The 13,800-nt window shown below is 44.2% G+C and overlaps 1 protein-coding gene across 2 annotated transcripts in view; it reads left to right on the forward strand.

Annotated features, from left to right (window-relative positions):
- The window catches only part of LOC139296477 (ephrin type-B receptor 1-B), a 153,778-nt gene that overhangs the window by 1,078 nt on the left and 138,900 nt on the right, over nucleotides 1–13,800 (forward strand). The window lies entirely within an intron of this gene.

The raw sequence follows: 13,800 nt of genomic DNA on the forward strand, positions 1-13,800 counted from the left end.
CAGTAGCTCATCCTCACCAATAAGACATACACAGGAACACACCAGCTTCCAGTGGCTGTCTGTATCCACTCCCAAAAGCACAAATAAGTAAATTAGAAGCACAAAAAAATTAGTTTGCTCACATGCAGCTTTTCTCTTTAATCATTTACAACTCTGCTCCTGGACTGTTCCCAGCTCCGGCTGTGCTCTGTAATTCGGCAGTGGCTTTCTTGTTTGTGCTCATCAGATTTCAACACAGCTATGGATACCAAGCCCAGGCCCAAATTGCTACCTCTGCGAGGATGGATATTTTGAGGTTCAAATGTTTACCCAGTGTGAAATGACAGCAGAAATGTCAATTCAGATAGATGAGTGGAGGACGGGAGGGAGGAGTGAAATTTCCCTGCAAGGAAAAGGGTGTGGAATATCTCATCTAAAAGACGGTATGTGAAAGAAACAGATGGGCAGGGAGATGGCCCCTGAGTTACCTCGGTAACAAGGATGAAAGTGATTTCCTTGTTTGGGTCGCTAATTGAAAGGAGGTTGTCCCATGGGCAGGTTAAAATCATCACTGATCTGAACTCCAATCTGTTGCTCTTTCATTTTTGTGTGTGTGTGTGTGTGTGTGTGTGTGTGTGTGTGTGTGTGTGTGTGAGAGAGAGAGAGAGAGTGGAGCCATTGACCACATTATCCCCAGCTTTCCTGTCACCCTTAATCTGATTACGAGTCCAAATCAGCCGATAATCACAAAGTGTCAGAGATCTGTGTATGCATGTGTGTGTCTGTGTGTGTTTGTGACTAGAGTAAGGCGTAGCCCTGACCATATGGACACATACTTGCAATGTATTGAGTGAATTCTTCCTTCCCTACGCATGCATACACTCACAGTAAACACCCCTCTCGCATCATTGATGAACCGATGAACCGTGGGATGAAAATCATAAGGAGGAAATAATATATAAGTATGGATGGATAGATGGGAGACAGCTGATAGAAAAAAGAGTTGGATAGATGGGAGACAGCTGATAGAAAAAAGAGTTGGAGAGTTGGAGCTTGAGTAGGCAGTGGCGAGTGTGTTTCAGTGTAAAGGTGTGTGTTTGTGTGTGTGAATGAGGTGCGACGAAGGACTATAACAGTTGAATTGAGTGTAAAGTTGATTTTAGAACTTTGAATTAGTTGGATTTACACTCCACGCACAGCTAACCAGCACACACACACAGGACCACGCATGAAGATATTATATCTGCAAACAGAAATGCATTCACCGACAAGTTATTGAAGTCAGTCAGACCTAAAGCAAAGGTCTAACAGAGAGAGGAGAGTGAAGACGGGGATTTGCATGCCATTAGAAAAAGAAGCATGTGCTGTGCTCTGTTTCACCCTCATTTGTCTTCTCTCACCATTTTTCCCCATCATCTTCACCTTCCTTCTGCCTACTTTCCTCTACACCCCCCCCCCCCCCCCCCCCCCCCCCTCATTTCTCTATCCCGCTCTGTCTTCCATAATTCTCCTCACTAATCTCCCCATTCCCCTCTTGTCTCCCTTCTCTGCTGCTCGCTCTCTCCGCGGTGCGCGGATGGTTCTTGCCAACAGCAGCAGTAATTCTCCCCTACTTACAGAGCCATTGCTTATTTCTGTTTGCCCTTAAACCAATTAGGCTTAGATAAGCCCGCTCATTTAACGGCCTGGAACTGGGTGGTGGAGGGAAGAGAAACGGAGGGAAGGGGGATGAAACAGCAGCAGAAAGATAGACAGGGACAGGGGGAGATAAAAAGATGAGAGGGAGACAGAAGGAGGGAGGTCAGCGAGTTGCAGAAAAGATACAGTATGCATGTTTTACAAATGAGTAGCCCGCAATTCTACAAGACTGTGGAAGTAAACGAACACTGGGCTGTTCCAGTTATCTGACTTAGACGCCTGTGCCCCGCCACACTGGGGTAAAACAGCCGCAGCCGTGTTCAATGTGAGTATGATAAAGGAACATTAGTAATGTGCTGTAACTAGTCCCTAAGGATGCTGTGTTGAGTACCTGTGCTACACTGTGGTAATGCCTCATCCTCGGGGGCCGAGTGGATGAAATGGAGATTATTGTAGCTTCCTGAATAAACAATAATAATTACAGCTTAAGCATCAGATGATAGTTATGGCGGTCAGAATCACACACTGTTGATATACATTAATCCGGGCGTTAGAGTGGCATATTGATTAGAAAGTTTAGAGGACAGAGTGCCGAAGGGCAAGTTCCAACCCCCGTCTCAGCCAGCGACTGCCCTGCTGAAGTGTCCTTGAGCAAGACACTGACTCAGCTCCAGGGACGTTGTCTTGTAGCTGACCCACTGCTCTGACCTCACTGTGGAGAAAAGTCAATCTGCCTCCCGGGATTCATAAAGTATCACATTGTTATTCTCTTGGTGAGTTCTTTTTCTAATCAGAGCAGCGAAGCTACTGGAATCGTGTTAAAACTATAGTAGTGTCCTCGCAAAGCTATCACACAGCTTTGCCAGGCCACCATCTTGCTGCATGTATTTTGGTTTGGCAAGGCTCAAGAGGCATGTGCATGACACAGATGTCAGTTCAAGCCGGGTGCACGGGAGATGATTGACAGTTCTCTGCTTCACTCAGACATCAACATGAACCCTTTGAGCACCTGATTGGACAAATGTTGTTGTTATTGGTCATTGCTTTGAATTTTTGAACCAGAAAAACATGTTGGATGTTTTGGAAATGACCAGCAATTGCAAAATCATGCTTCATTTTATGTCTTTTACTGAAGTAAACATTTTGGACAGTTTTCACAAGGGGCGAGTTACATCATCATCAAAACACACTGCAGGTTCTTAGGTTGGTCCAACATGTATCTCGTCAGGCTCAAATGATTCTCAATTGTTAGACTTAAATCTAATAGTGAAACTGAGCTTGTAGTGATATAGACTGGCTTTGCAAGGCTGCAGTAGTATTGAGTTAAGAACTCTCTACTACTCGATGATGTGAGTTGTGTGTGCGTGTGAGCTCACCAGCTGTGCTGAGGAGACAGCCTGTGAAAAGAGTCCTGTTGAGTCCCTAATGGATGTGAATGCAAGATTGCCCCTTTCCTCTGCTCTCTCGTTTCAAATAGTTAGAAAGGAAAAGAATGAAAATGTAAGCGCGCCATAGGCCCACGGGTTGAGGTGGTGGGACTGCAAAGACTTGAAGGATTGTGCGTGTGTGAGTGCTCACAAGTGTATTTTGGCCACGGGCTCTACTGCTGACCTGGGACCACCTGAAGTAGAATTATTGTACGTTTGGGTGCCTGTGTCGTCAGTGGAGTTCTAAAGCCATTATGCCTGGCGGGGGCATCAGACATGGCCTCATCCCATAATGGAGGTGTTAAGGTGCGCTTACGTGGCCTAGTCAGCTATGACGACCCCCGGTGCAAACCTCTGCCTGCGGCTCATGTACCTGCAGTGCTGTAAATATGTTGTTCTGCCTTTTCTGTGAAAGTATTGTGCTTGCATGCAGGGGATGTGTGCACTCTGTGCAGGTTTTTCTTTCCTTCACAATATGGTTTTTCACATATTGCAGTACACTATATAGTGCGTGTTTTCGATTGGATAATATGATCACTCGCTACTCATTCTCTCTCTCTCTCAGCTTTGTCTCTCTCTCACACACACACACATGCACACACAACACATACGCACACACAGTCCCCCTCACAGCTCACCTTACCCAAGAGACATCTGAGCCTTGGGAAGGCCAGATGGTGGATGCAGGTTGGGGGCTGGTATGCATGTGCACATTTTTGTGTACGTCCCAGTGTGAGAATGAGCAGTATCAAGAGAGAGAGAGAGAGAGAGAGAGAGAAAGAGGAGGAGAGCAGTATGCGCTATACTTCATGTGTGTTTGTGTGTATTTGTGTGTCCTGTTCCATTCCAGACTTGAGTCTTGTTTTCTTTGTCTCGCTGTGCGGACATTTCATGTTCTTTACTGTGTTGTCTTCCAGCGTCTTCCACACATTCCTGTGTCCAGAGATTTGATGCAGAGATGCTATCAGCAGTGTTAGGTTCTGCCCGTCTCGCTTCGTGCTTGGCCCTTATCAGAGCAGGTGGCTGACTGTGGGACGAGGGCTAAGGCCTTATCTGTTCATCTCGGGGATAAGCAGACCCACTGCATCAGCGACATACGAAACACATTAGAGCACAGGAGTGAAAGCGGTGACGCTCGTGACACAGTTCATACTCAAACTGTGTGAGTCATCTGTTTCTTGGTAAAGCCAGTTCTCTCGATTTGCAAAACACACAACATGGGCACAGACACACACACACCCACAAACACACTCACCAAGGCATGATGTGCACAATAACACAGACTTGGAGATAACCCTCCACGCCACACCTAGTGGAAAATGGCAATGCTAGTAATTGATTGGGCGCAGTGACCCAGCTTCCCTACCACTCAAGGATGGTGGTGTGAAAAATGACATTATTTGTCTGACTCTCAGGCTTTTTTCCCTCCATTATCACCTGTCCTAGAGTCAGCAGGAAAGGGGGCCTCTTCGAAATGTGTTGAGTTGAGAGGCGAGAAGAGAAAGCATTGATTATCGAGTCTTATTTCTCACTGTTAACGCAGCCTCGCTCCTGGGGCCTCTATGCTTACAGCCCCATATCCACCGTTTCTCTTCCACCCCAACCCTTTCTACACCAGCTCCGGCCAGTCCAGATGCACAAAGGCCTGTTGTTGACTTGACTTCCTGGCCGTTTATTCTTGCCCGCTAGATTGTTTTCTTTCTTTTTTCTATAAATTTTAATTAAATCTGAGAGTAGTTGGAAGCTACACCCCCATCTCTCCCACCTCCTCTCTCGAACCTTTCTGCCTGGGAATAATTGGTTGTTTTCTCCCCTCCACCCTCCCTCACCTGCCTCTTTCCCCTACATTTTTTTAGTTAAAAACAGATGCATTTATGAAGCATTATAGGGTTTACTACAAGGAAAGAAAAAAGTGAAATATGATCCTGTCCTTCTGAAGACGTAATAGATGCAGCATTGGCAGGAACAGGAAGAGGGTAAAGAGACTGTTGGGGTTGTAGGCTTGTAGGAACAAAGAGCTTCATTTATGATTGTTATAATGAGATCTGTTTTTGAGTCAGGCCCAGAATGATTTAATTTGACTTTTAAGCCCTAAGGCTCAGTCTTAAGGGCTGCAAGCAGAGAGGCTGCAGGGCAAAGGCTGACTAAGGAGTGGGAGGAGGCAGGTATAGTGGTGCAGTGTTTTTATGATTGTGACTTTCAATGCGTGGGAAACTTTTAAAAGTCAGCAATCAAACTGATAAGAATATCAGTTTAGTGTGTGTGAACACTTAGTACTACAAACTCCGCATATCACTGTGTTTACATAGCAAATCCCTTGCTTCTCTTGTCTAAATGTACAATATATGAAGTAGCAACTTCACTGTACAGGAAAAAAAAAACAACTTTGTGGTACTTTTTGCATTTTAAGTGAATCAGCAGCCCAGAGGATGCTGCGTCTCCAGCGCTCAGAGGAATTAAAGGCAGAACGTTAATAGGGCTGAAATTACGGTTGGTGGTGGAAGCTGCTCCACTTCTGATTAAATAAAAGCCGGCTCCTCCACAGGCTGTTTCTCATAGGGACTGACAAGCGCACACACACACACACGCACGCACGCACACGCACGCACACACACACACACACACACACACACACACACACACACACACAAGCACAAACGTGAACGTGCAAGAGCCCCAACACACACACACACACATAGCTTTGATGTGTGGAAAGGAAATGAGTAGAGACGGAGAGCTAAGGGCCTGGGCCTGGGGCCTGTCCCATTATTAATGAGTAAGTACCAGTGCCTCTCCCAGGTTCAGGACATGTGGACATATTTCACCATTCCCCTGCCCTTCTCCTCACCATAAATGTAATCTCTTATTAAACATTGGGTTCTTGGCAAGAGAGGGGCAGATAGAGAGAAATTGGGCATGAATATTTGTGTCTCACTGTGTGTGTCTGCGTTAGCATGAGAAATGAAAATTGTGTGGTGGAGAGAAATGAAGTGCCTGCGCAGTGCAAAATGGAATGCCAGCTTCTGAGAGGGACACTGATGGGCCAATAAGTAGCTGTGGTGGGAGGACAGTTTTCACCCTGCATAACACTGAATCCCCCTGCCAGGCAAATTTATGCCTGCCCTGTGCTGTCCACTTCTCTAGCTGGATAAGAAGAGAGCTTTTTGGAGGTAATTAACTATTGATTTGAAGCACAGAGGGTAATGGGAAATGAGTGGACAGCTTCTCGATCTACCAGCAGTCGTCTGACTGGCTAGAGTACAACTAGAAAACTGACGGGGTGAAAGAGGCATTTCCCAAAAAGTGCCAAGGTCAAAGGGGTTTTTTTGGCTTTGGTTTTATTCTGTGCATTTAGGCAAAGAAAATATATATCAGGAAAAAAAGCACATAGGAGCCAAGCCTGGGAATGTTTATCGGTTGAAAATTCAAGATTGTGAGTCTAATATTCAATATTTTTGCATATTTATTATATTCATATTTTGTTTTGATAACCGACCTGATGAACTGATCCTAGCCCATCTTGGCCTTTTGACCCACACTCCCCTTCATGAATAGTTATGACAGTAAGGGCCAAGGGGACTGATTTTAATGTAATGCAACCTGAGGTCACATCACAACCAAACCATCCTTAGGTCATAAATCTTGCCCAGTATTATTGAACATGTACTTTCTAGGAGATGCATAAGTCAAGAAGACATTTCCCACATAGAGATGGTGTAGTTTTCCTTCATCTGTGTCGTCCTTCTACAGCTGTATGTGCCTTTCTTTTTGTTAGAGGCGAGCTAGAGGACAAGGATTAGGACTCATTTGTGCTAGAGAACAGAGGCGAAGAGGGACAAAGAGACAGAGGGGGAGAGAGGGATAGGCCTGTATCTGCCTACGATCTTATTTGTGCTAATGAGGAGGCTGGTGGTTCTGGCTGCTAACCCCTAAGCGCATACAGCCCTTTAGAGTGTGTATGCCTGCGTGTATCTTTGTGAGAATACATCTCCTTGGATGTCTTTGGGGAGTGGGATTTGCCTTTTTATAAAAATCTCAGCTATAATGAATGATGTGGAGAAAATAGTTTGGTGCAGTGAGTCAGGGGTAGTGTGTGTATTTGCTTGTTTGTTAAAGTTGCTGCTAAATCTGGACGTCTTGATTCAGCTAGTTAATATAGCAGTCTCAGTCATACACTCCTAACTCAAACCTGTTCTGTAATGGGGCTCACTGAACAGTATAAAATTCATGCCCCTTTCCAATTGTTCCCTCCCTCCTCATCCCTTATTCCTATGAAGTCTATCCCCTCCCTGCTTTCTCCCAAGGCTGGGCATTTAAAGCGGCATGCCTTTGATGTGAGCTTCACACACTGTTAGACACCCACTCATCAGATTGACACTGATGTCTGGGCGGAGTCAGCCCATTTCTGAGAGTTGGGGAAATGAACTGCTGGAATATACTGTACACGCATATGGCATGCAGTCAGGTAGTTTTAAATAAGGTAAAGTGGAATGTGGACGTGAATGAACAGATGTGCTCGTTCAGATGCACACATTTCCCACCATGGCCGTGCTGCACTCAGCTGATGATGTGTCAAGATGACAAACGTTCCCACTAAGCCGAGCTGAACATAATTGTACAGCGGTTTTTCCTGGCTGTGTTTTACTAGCTGTGTCACATCAGTTTTAGAGGAAATATTTCGACAGTATCAAAAGATACATCCTTGACACGTAAGTGATGAGAGATTATTAATGTATAATATCCAATGCTGGCCTCCTTCGTCATAAATTCTCTAACTAAATGCACACCAGCACAGCCTTGATCTCTACTACAGGCTCAGTAAATAATAAATGATTTCTAAAGGCCTACTTTGACTGTTATGTGTGTATGTATGTATGAGTGTATATTGTACTTCAGATCAATTCTCACAAAAGATTACATAGATTATGTGTGTGTCTGATTCTGAACATCTTGCCTTAGACAGTCTTAGCTTCACTTATTTCCCACTCTGCAAGTTCATCTGTGAGTCTGTGATGTGCTGTATAATATCTATTATTGTTATGTTTGGAATTTGCATATTGTAGTATTTCAGGGTATAGAGCTGAGCCATGCTGATGTTTTCAAGTTTCACTTAACAGAAATTACAGGTTTGAGAATTACTTAATGTACCAATTACAGTAAACATTCTCACTAAACAAGACTGATCACTAACAGGGAGGTCTTCGATATCTTGTTTTCAGTTTTCTGCCGTAGAGTACAGTACGTTTCCCCTGCGAAAGGGCATAATTTCAGTATTAACAAACTTAAAGTTTGAAAGCACATTACTCTGTTCCTCCCAACCATTTCAGGTGGAAATATCATGTTCCAACCTGTGTTAATGTCAATATTGACTGTGTAATACCAATCATAAAATGGCTATCCTGACAAAGGCAGCTGGCCAAGCAGAGTCATGCAGGGATTTGTTGTGGTGTGACAGTCTCCCAGGCTTGTGGTCTCAATGCCAAGGCTTTAGTCTTCCTTTCCTAAGACAGTGCAAAACAAGTTAGGGCGACAAAGGAACGATGTCTCTGTGTTTGTATATTTTCAAAAGCTGTGCGTGAGTGTGTTAGGCCACTGTGATTTACAGACTCACGCTAATATTTGTTTTAAGTTCTTTTCATGTTTTAGTCTCTGTGTGTGTTTGTGCATGTGTGTCATACTTGCATGTTTTTCCACTCACAGATATGTGTGACTATGTACTGATGCTGTCCTCTTTCTTTCATAGTGTTTGTGAAGTAGTGTGTGTGTGTGTAACAGTTGATGACTCCCCTCTTTGTAAGTGAATAAAGGGGCTCCATTAAAATCTAAACAGCCCACCTGGTGCCAGCCATGTTTATGCTATTTTCAAGGTTTGAAAAAAAAAAAAGTGTTCTTAGTCCAAAAATTTGCTTTTACTTATCATACAAACCCAAAATACACCATCCATTTTCACGTTATGAAGGCGATTTGATATGTGGACTCGCCTAACCCAAGGTGGAACACAGAGACACGTGTGTAATGCTCTCTTCATGTGATGGTTATAACTCCTGACAAGGTCACTGTGTGAGTCTGTGAGTGTGTCTGTGGATATGTTTTTGCGAGCGGATTCAAGCATGTGTAAAAAAAAAAAAAAAAGAAATCACTCAGCTTGCTCTAAAAGGGCTTTCAGACACCTGGCAATGATTGGCTGAAAGAGGACACCTTCTATCTGCTATTATTGACAGTTGAAAATGTAGAGAAAGTGTGGAGAGTGACTGGCATTTCCGCACATGTTCTCAATCAATTTGAGGCTCAGGTAATGCTTCAAAAATCTACTTCCTTTGATAAACATCATGTGGCATGATGGATGGTCAGAGTGCTTCTGAAAAAGCGGAAAATACAAAAAGCAAACAAGAAGCTGCTCTCTCTCTCTCTCTCTCTCTCTCTCTCTCTCTCTCTCTCTCTCTCTCTGTCTGTCTGTTGCCTTGGCTCTGAAGATTGATTGTGAATCGTCCAGGATGTATGAGCGTCGCGATCATATCATGGATCACAGCATGGGCAGGGAATGACAGATGTCGCGAGCGTCCTCTGTTTATTTGAGAGGCGAGTGTGTGTCTGATGGATTGGTTGCATTTGGTTGATACAAGGATGATTTGTCATCTCTTATGTGTCTCTTTGTGTTTTTGTAAACACTTAACGGGACAACAAAGGGTTTGTCCCATGTAGAACAATGTCCCAAAGTTAGTAAGTATAACTACAAAACAAACTGAAAGCATATCACTTCAAGGACGTTTATAGTTGAAATAATGTAATAGAATAGACTTTCTTTTGGGTCTACGTCCACCACCTCCCCAAGCACAGATCATTTTAATAGAGCAATTATCAAAATTCAGTTATATTACAAGAACATTCTTTCCCGATTTAATATTACTCAAAGAAATGGGGCACCTCGCTGGGGTGATGGGTGGTAAGGGGGTTATTGAAGGAGGGGTTAAGTGTGTTTCAGTCAAGGTCGTTTTGAGTGGCATATGTATCCTATTTAGGAGCCCCCGAAACTACTGAGCAGTGTAGACATGAAGCAGTGTTGACAGGCCTGCTCCACTGTCATTACTACAGTCACACTGGACATTAGTTACTAGACCAAACACTCGTACACACACACACACACACACACACATTAACACTAACACACAGGGCCCTCTGTGCGAGCTAGACAGTAGATCGGGTCATTAGTATGGACAACCATTTCTATGCTAACAGCTCCTGATTGCTTTGCCTTTCACATCGTGGTGACATCAGCACATTGCTAATCGACAGATAATTGCCAATAATCACGAGATGGATCAGTGAGAGCACAATTAAAGGAGCTTGCTGCAGCATGTCAGTTCCTTTAAAGAAATCCAGACTGATCAGTTTGCCCTCGTTTAGTAGAGCAGCTTAATCAAATAGCTTTTTGCAAGAATAATTTTGGAAACGGCTGCCATTGCCGGTGTTGGAAGTTTACTAAAATGTTAGTCATGTGTTTTTGTCTCATGAAAATGTTCAGGACATTCCCTTTGCAATGTGTATTACAATGTTTGCTGCTGCCTCTGTGAGAGATAACAGCCAGGCGCTTGTAATGGGATCCTGTCTGTTGGGAGAAGATGGAGGAAATCGCTGGAATGTACTTGACTCGCTCGTTTGGGTCAGCAAAGGAAGTGCCAGTGTATGTTTGCGTGTGTGTGTGTGTCAATGCAGGCGTGTCTGTGTGTTGTCCAAAACTGTGTTTGCTCAGCAATAGAAAAACTGAAATGTGATATGAATATCCTCTCCATTCTTCCATGAAAGTACCTGAAAATACCCCTGAAAGGGCCCCATTTAGGCTCGCTCCCAGACAATACAGTACAATGCCCTGATGACAGGCTAACTGGGGGAGGAAATGGCCCTGCTAGGGCCTACATAATAGTGGAATATTCTGGAAGTCACAGGAGGGATTTATGGAAGCAAATAGTCTTTTTCTAACATTCAGTGGAGCAGTGTGTGTGGCATATTTGTCCGTCTGTGTGTAGTGTGTGTGCCTGACACGCTGACCCTCTTTGCTGTATGCGCACCACATTCTGTGATGTGCGAGATGTGTGAATTGGAGCTTTGCCTAGCCCGTCAATCAGATGAAGAGAGAGAGGTGTCACACTCAAATCTCTGATCTCTGTAATCAGCCGTCATACTAACACCAGCTTCTACATGTGCCTGTGCCCAGCTGCCAAATACGAGTTCATGAGATGAAGCTGAATGCACAAATTAATTGACAACTAGATATTTTCCTTGTAAATTTTGTTCATGTGTCTTACCTATCATAGTGAACACAGCTTGGTTGTTCTCTCTTCCCATGATCGTCTAGTGGGCAGGAGATGACTCCATCTTGGGGTCCATATGGACCCCATGTTGGAGCCACGCTGCTCTCTAACAGTGGGGGAATGGCAATTAGCGCTACATTTGCTGAGGATGGCATGGAACCAGAGACCTGTCACCTCTGCTTCACAGCTCTGTCTTTGAAGACATGCATGTGTATGTGTATGCATGTACTTGTGTGTGTGTGTGTGTGTGTGTGTGTGTGTGTGCATGCATGTGTGTCAGCTTGCATGGAGGTAGGGAGAATCATATCACGGCACCTGCTTCGCAGCAGGGGGTGGGACTGCTTCACTGAGACAAGGTGTGTGTGTGTGTGTGTGTATGTGTGTGTGTGCACATGCACATGCACAAGGGGGGAAGGGTGTAGCGATGGCATATTGTGTGTGATCAGAGGCAGAGCAGCATCTAAATGCATGCAGTTACTTGTAATCAATGTTACTGCAGTTCCCTTTGGGTATGCTAATATATTCTAAAATGCTAATGTGTTTCAGTGCCAAACCCCTAAGTTGTATCATATGAGTGAATGAGCGGTTGTGCAAACAGTGACGATGAGATGGAAATCTGCTTGGGGAATGTCATACAGTATCATGGGAAAATGAATTCCTGCTCACGGTTACCGAGAAACAGTATTACACTACTGCTAGCACGTGGATTCCTTAGGTGGCAGCCATTGCATCATGTTTGTTAGAATGATTTGATCGCAGATTAAAAGTCTCTTTGATCTCTGTAGTGAAGGACTGATGTGACACAAAATGGTCGGCAGCCCATTGAGGCGGATGGGGAATCTGTGTCTCTGATAGGGTAGGCCGCAGTCGCCCCTGGAGACTGCCAATTGCATGTCCCTGCTTTGAAATCCCTCTTGATCACAGAACACCTGGATGTGATCATTTGAGAACGACAACAGTGAAGTAAAATACCCGTCGTGTCTTTGTCTCACTGGGATTTGTATGTCAAGGGATGTTAAAGGATAGAGAGAGACAGTGTGTGTATGTGTGGTCTTGGTTTATGTTTATCCACCACTGGACTTGTTTCTTTTGACTGAGCTTGCTTAGACATGCACACCATTGCTAAGATTTGCATGTTGGCAATGTCCTTGACCAAAGGCCCCTGTGCAATCATGAGCTGTCCTATACAACTGAATGACATTTTATAATCGTGAGAGAAACATGGTGACATCTCTGGTCTTCAATCAAAAACAGTGGTCCTAGCTCAGTGAGACTCACAATCTTACATTCCTAAAATGTCATCAAAATAGATTGTGGAGTGACCTGGTGGCCTTGGGATTAAATACAGCAACCATGAACCACATAGTCCTGGGTTTGAGTCTGGCCAGTCCCCTTTGTTGTATGTCATTGCCCATCTCTCTCTCTCTCTCTCTCTCTCTCTCTCTCTCTCTCCCCCCTCATCTTCTGTCATCTCTCTACTCTGTACTCTCAAATAAAGGCATGAAATGCCCCCAGATTTGAATTAGACCCATCTTGCACAGTGTGACATGCAATGATAGCAAGATTGCTGTTATCGCATAGTGGGTAGGAGCTCTCTTGTCTTTCTGCTTTGTTTTTTAATCCTGGGGAACTCAAACACTCACTCATGCAATTAACACACCAAAGGGGTCATATAGAATCTGTTTCACACACTGCCGGGATTCATGGGGTCCACGTTAAATAGACACTTGCAATTTATTTTCTGTTTTTATGCTCTTATTCAGCCTTAATCAATAATTCTTCCTCTCTCTCTCCATCTGTCTATCTCCCTCCCTTCCACCCATTAGCGTGCCAGGTTGTGTAACATGTTGATTGGCTTTGTACTGTCAGATGATGGCTTCTGACAGTTGCCCACATTTCTGGAATTAGCTTTGTGTGGCGAGGGTGCGAGTGCATGTGCGCGTAATGTGTGTTTTTGGATAAATGTGCCCACTTGTGTGTTTGTGTGTGTCTGTGAGCATGCATGCTAATGACAGCTGACAGGGCCCACGCTTCTTAAATTAGCCTTGCTGTCTGGCCCCTAGGGAAGACATGGATGTTCAGATATAGAAGAAGCTTTAATGCTACAATCCCTGCTTTTCTTTGCTATAGTATCCAACCATCCTGGTCCCGCTCCTATGCCTCAGAGTCAGAGCGAATTCATCCCACAAACGATAATGACAAAAGGGAATCTGGAACTGGGCCCAGCGCCAGTTTCAATGTATATCATGGAATTTTTACCCCTTTTTAGTCTTTGAAGATGGTTTTCAAATAGAAAAGGGATGAAAAATGTTTTGCCTCTCCATCATATTTGCAGATTTTCTCGAAGCGTATGTGCTGTTGCCTTAAGATATTGAGTTTCTTAATGGTATTGAGTTGCGTGGAGCCTCCTAAATATTTACATTTAGCGTCTTCCCCGTCAGCACCCC

This window comes from Enoplosus armatus, chromosome 14 (genome assembly GCF_043641665.1).
Source record: "Enoplosus armatus isolate fEnoArm2 chromosome 14, fEnoArm2.hap1, whole genome shotgun sequence".
Classification (NCBI taxonomy): domain Eukaryota; kingdom Metazoa; phylum Chordata; class Actinopteri; order Centrarchiformes; family Enoplosidae; genus Enoplosus; species Enoplosus armatus.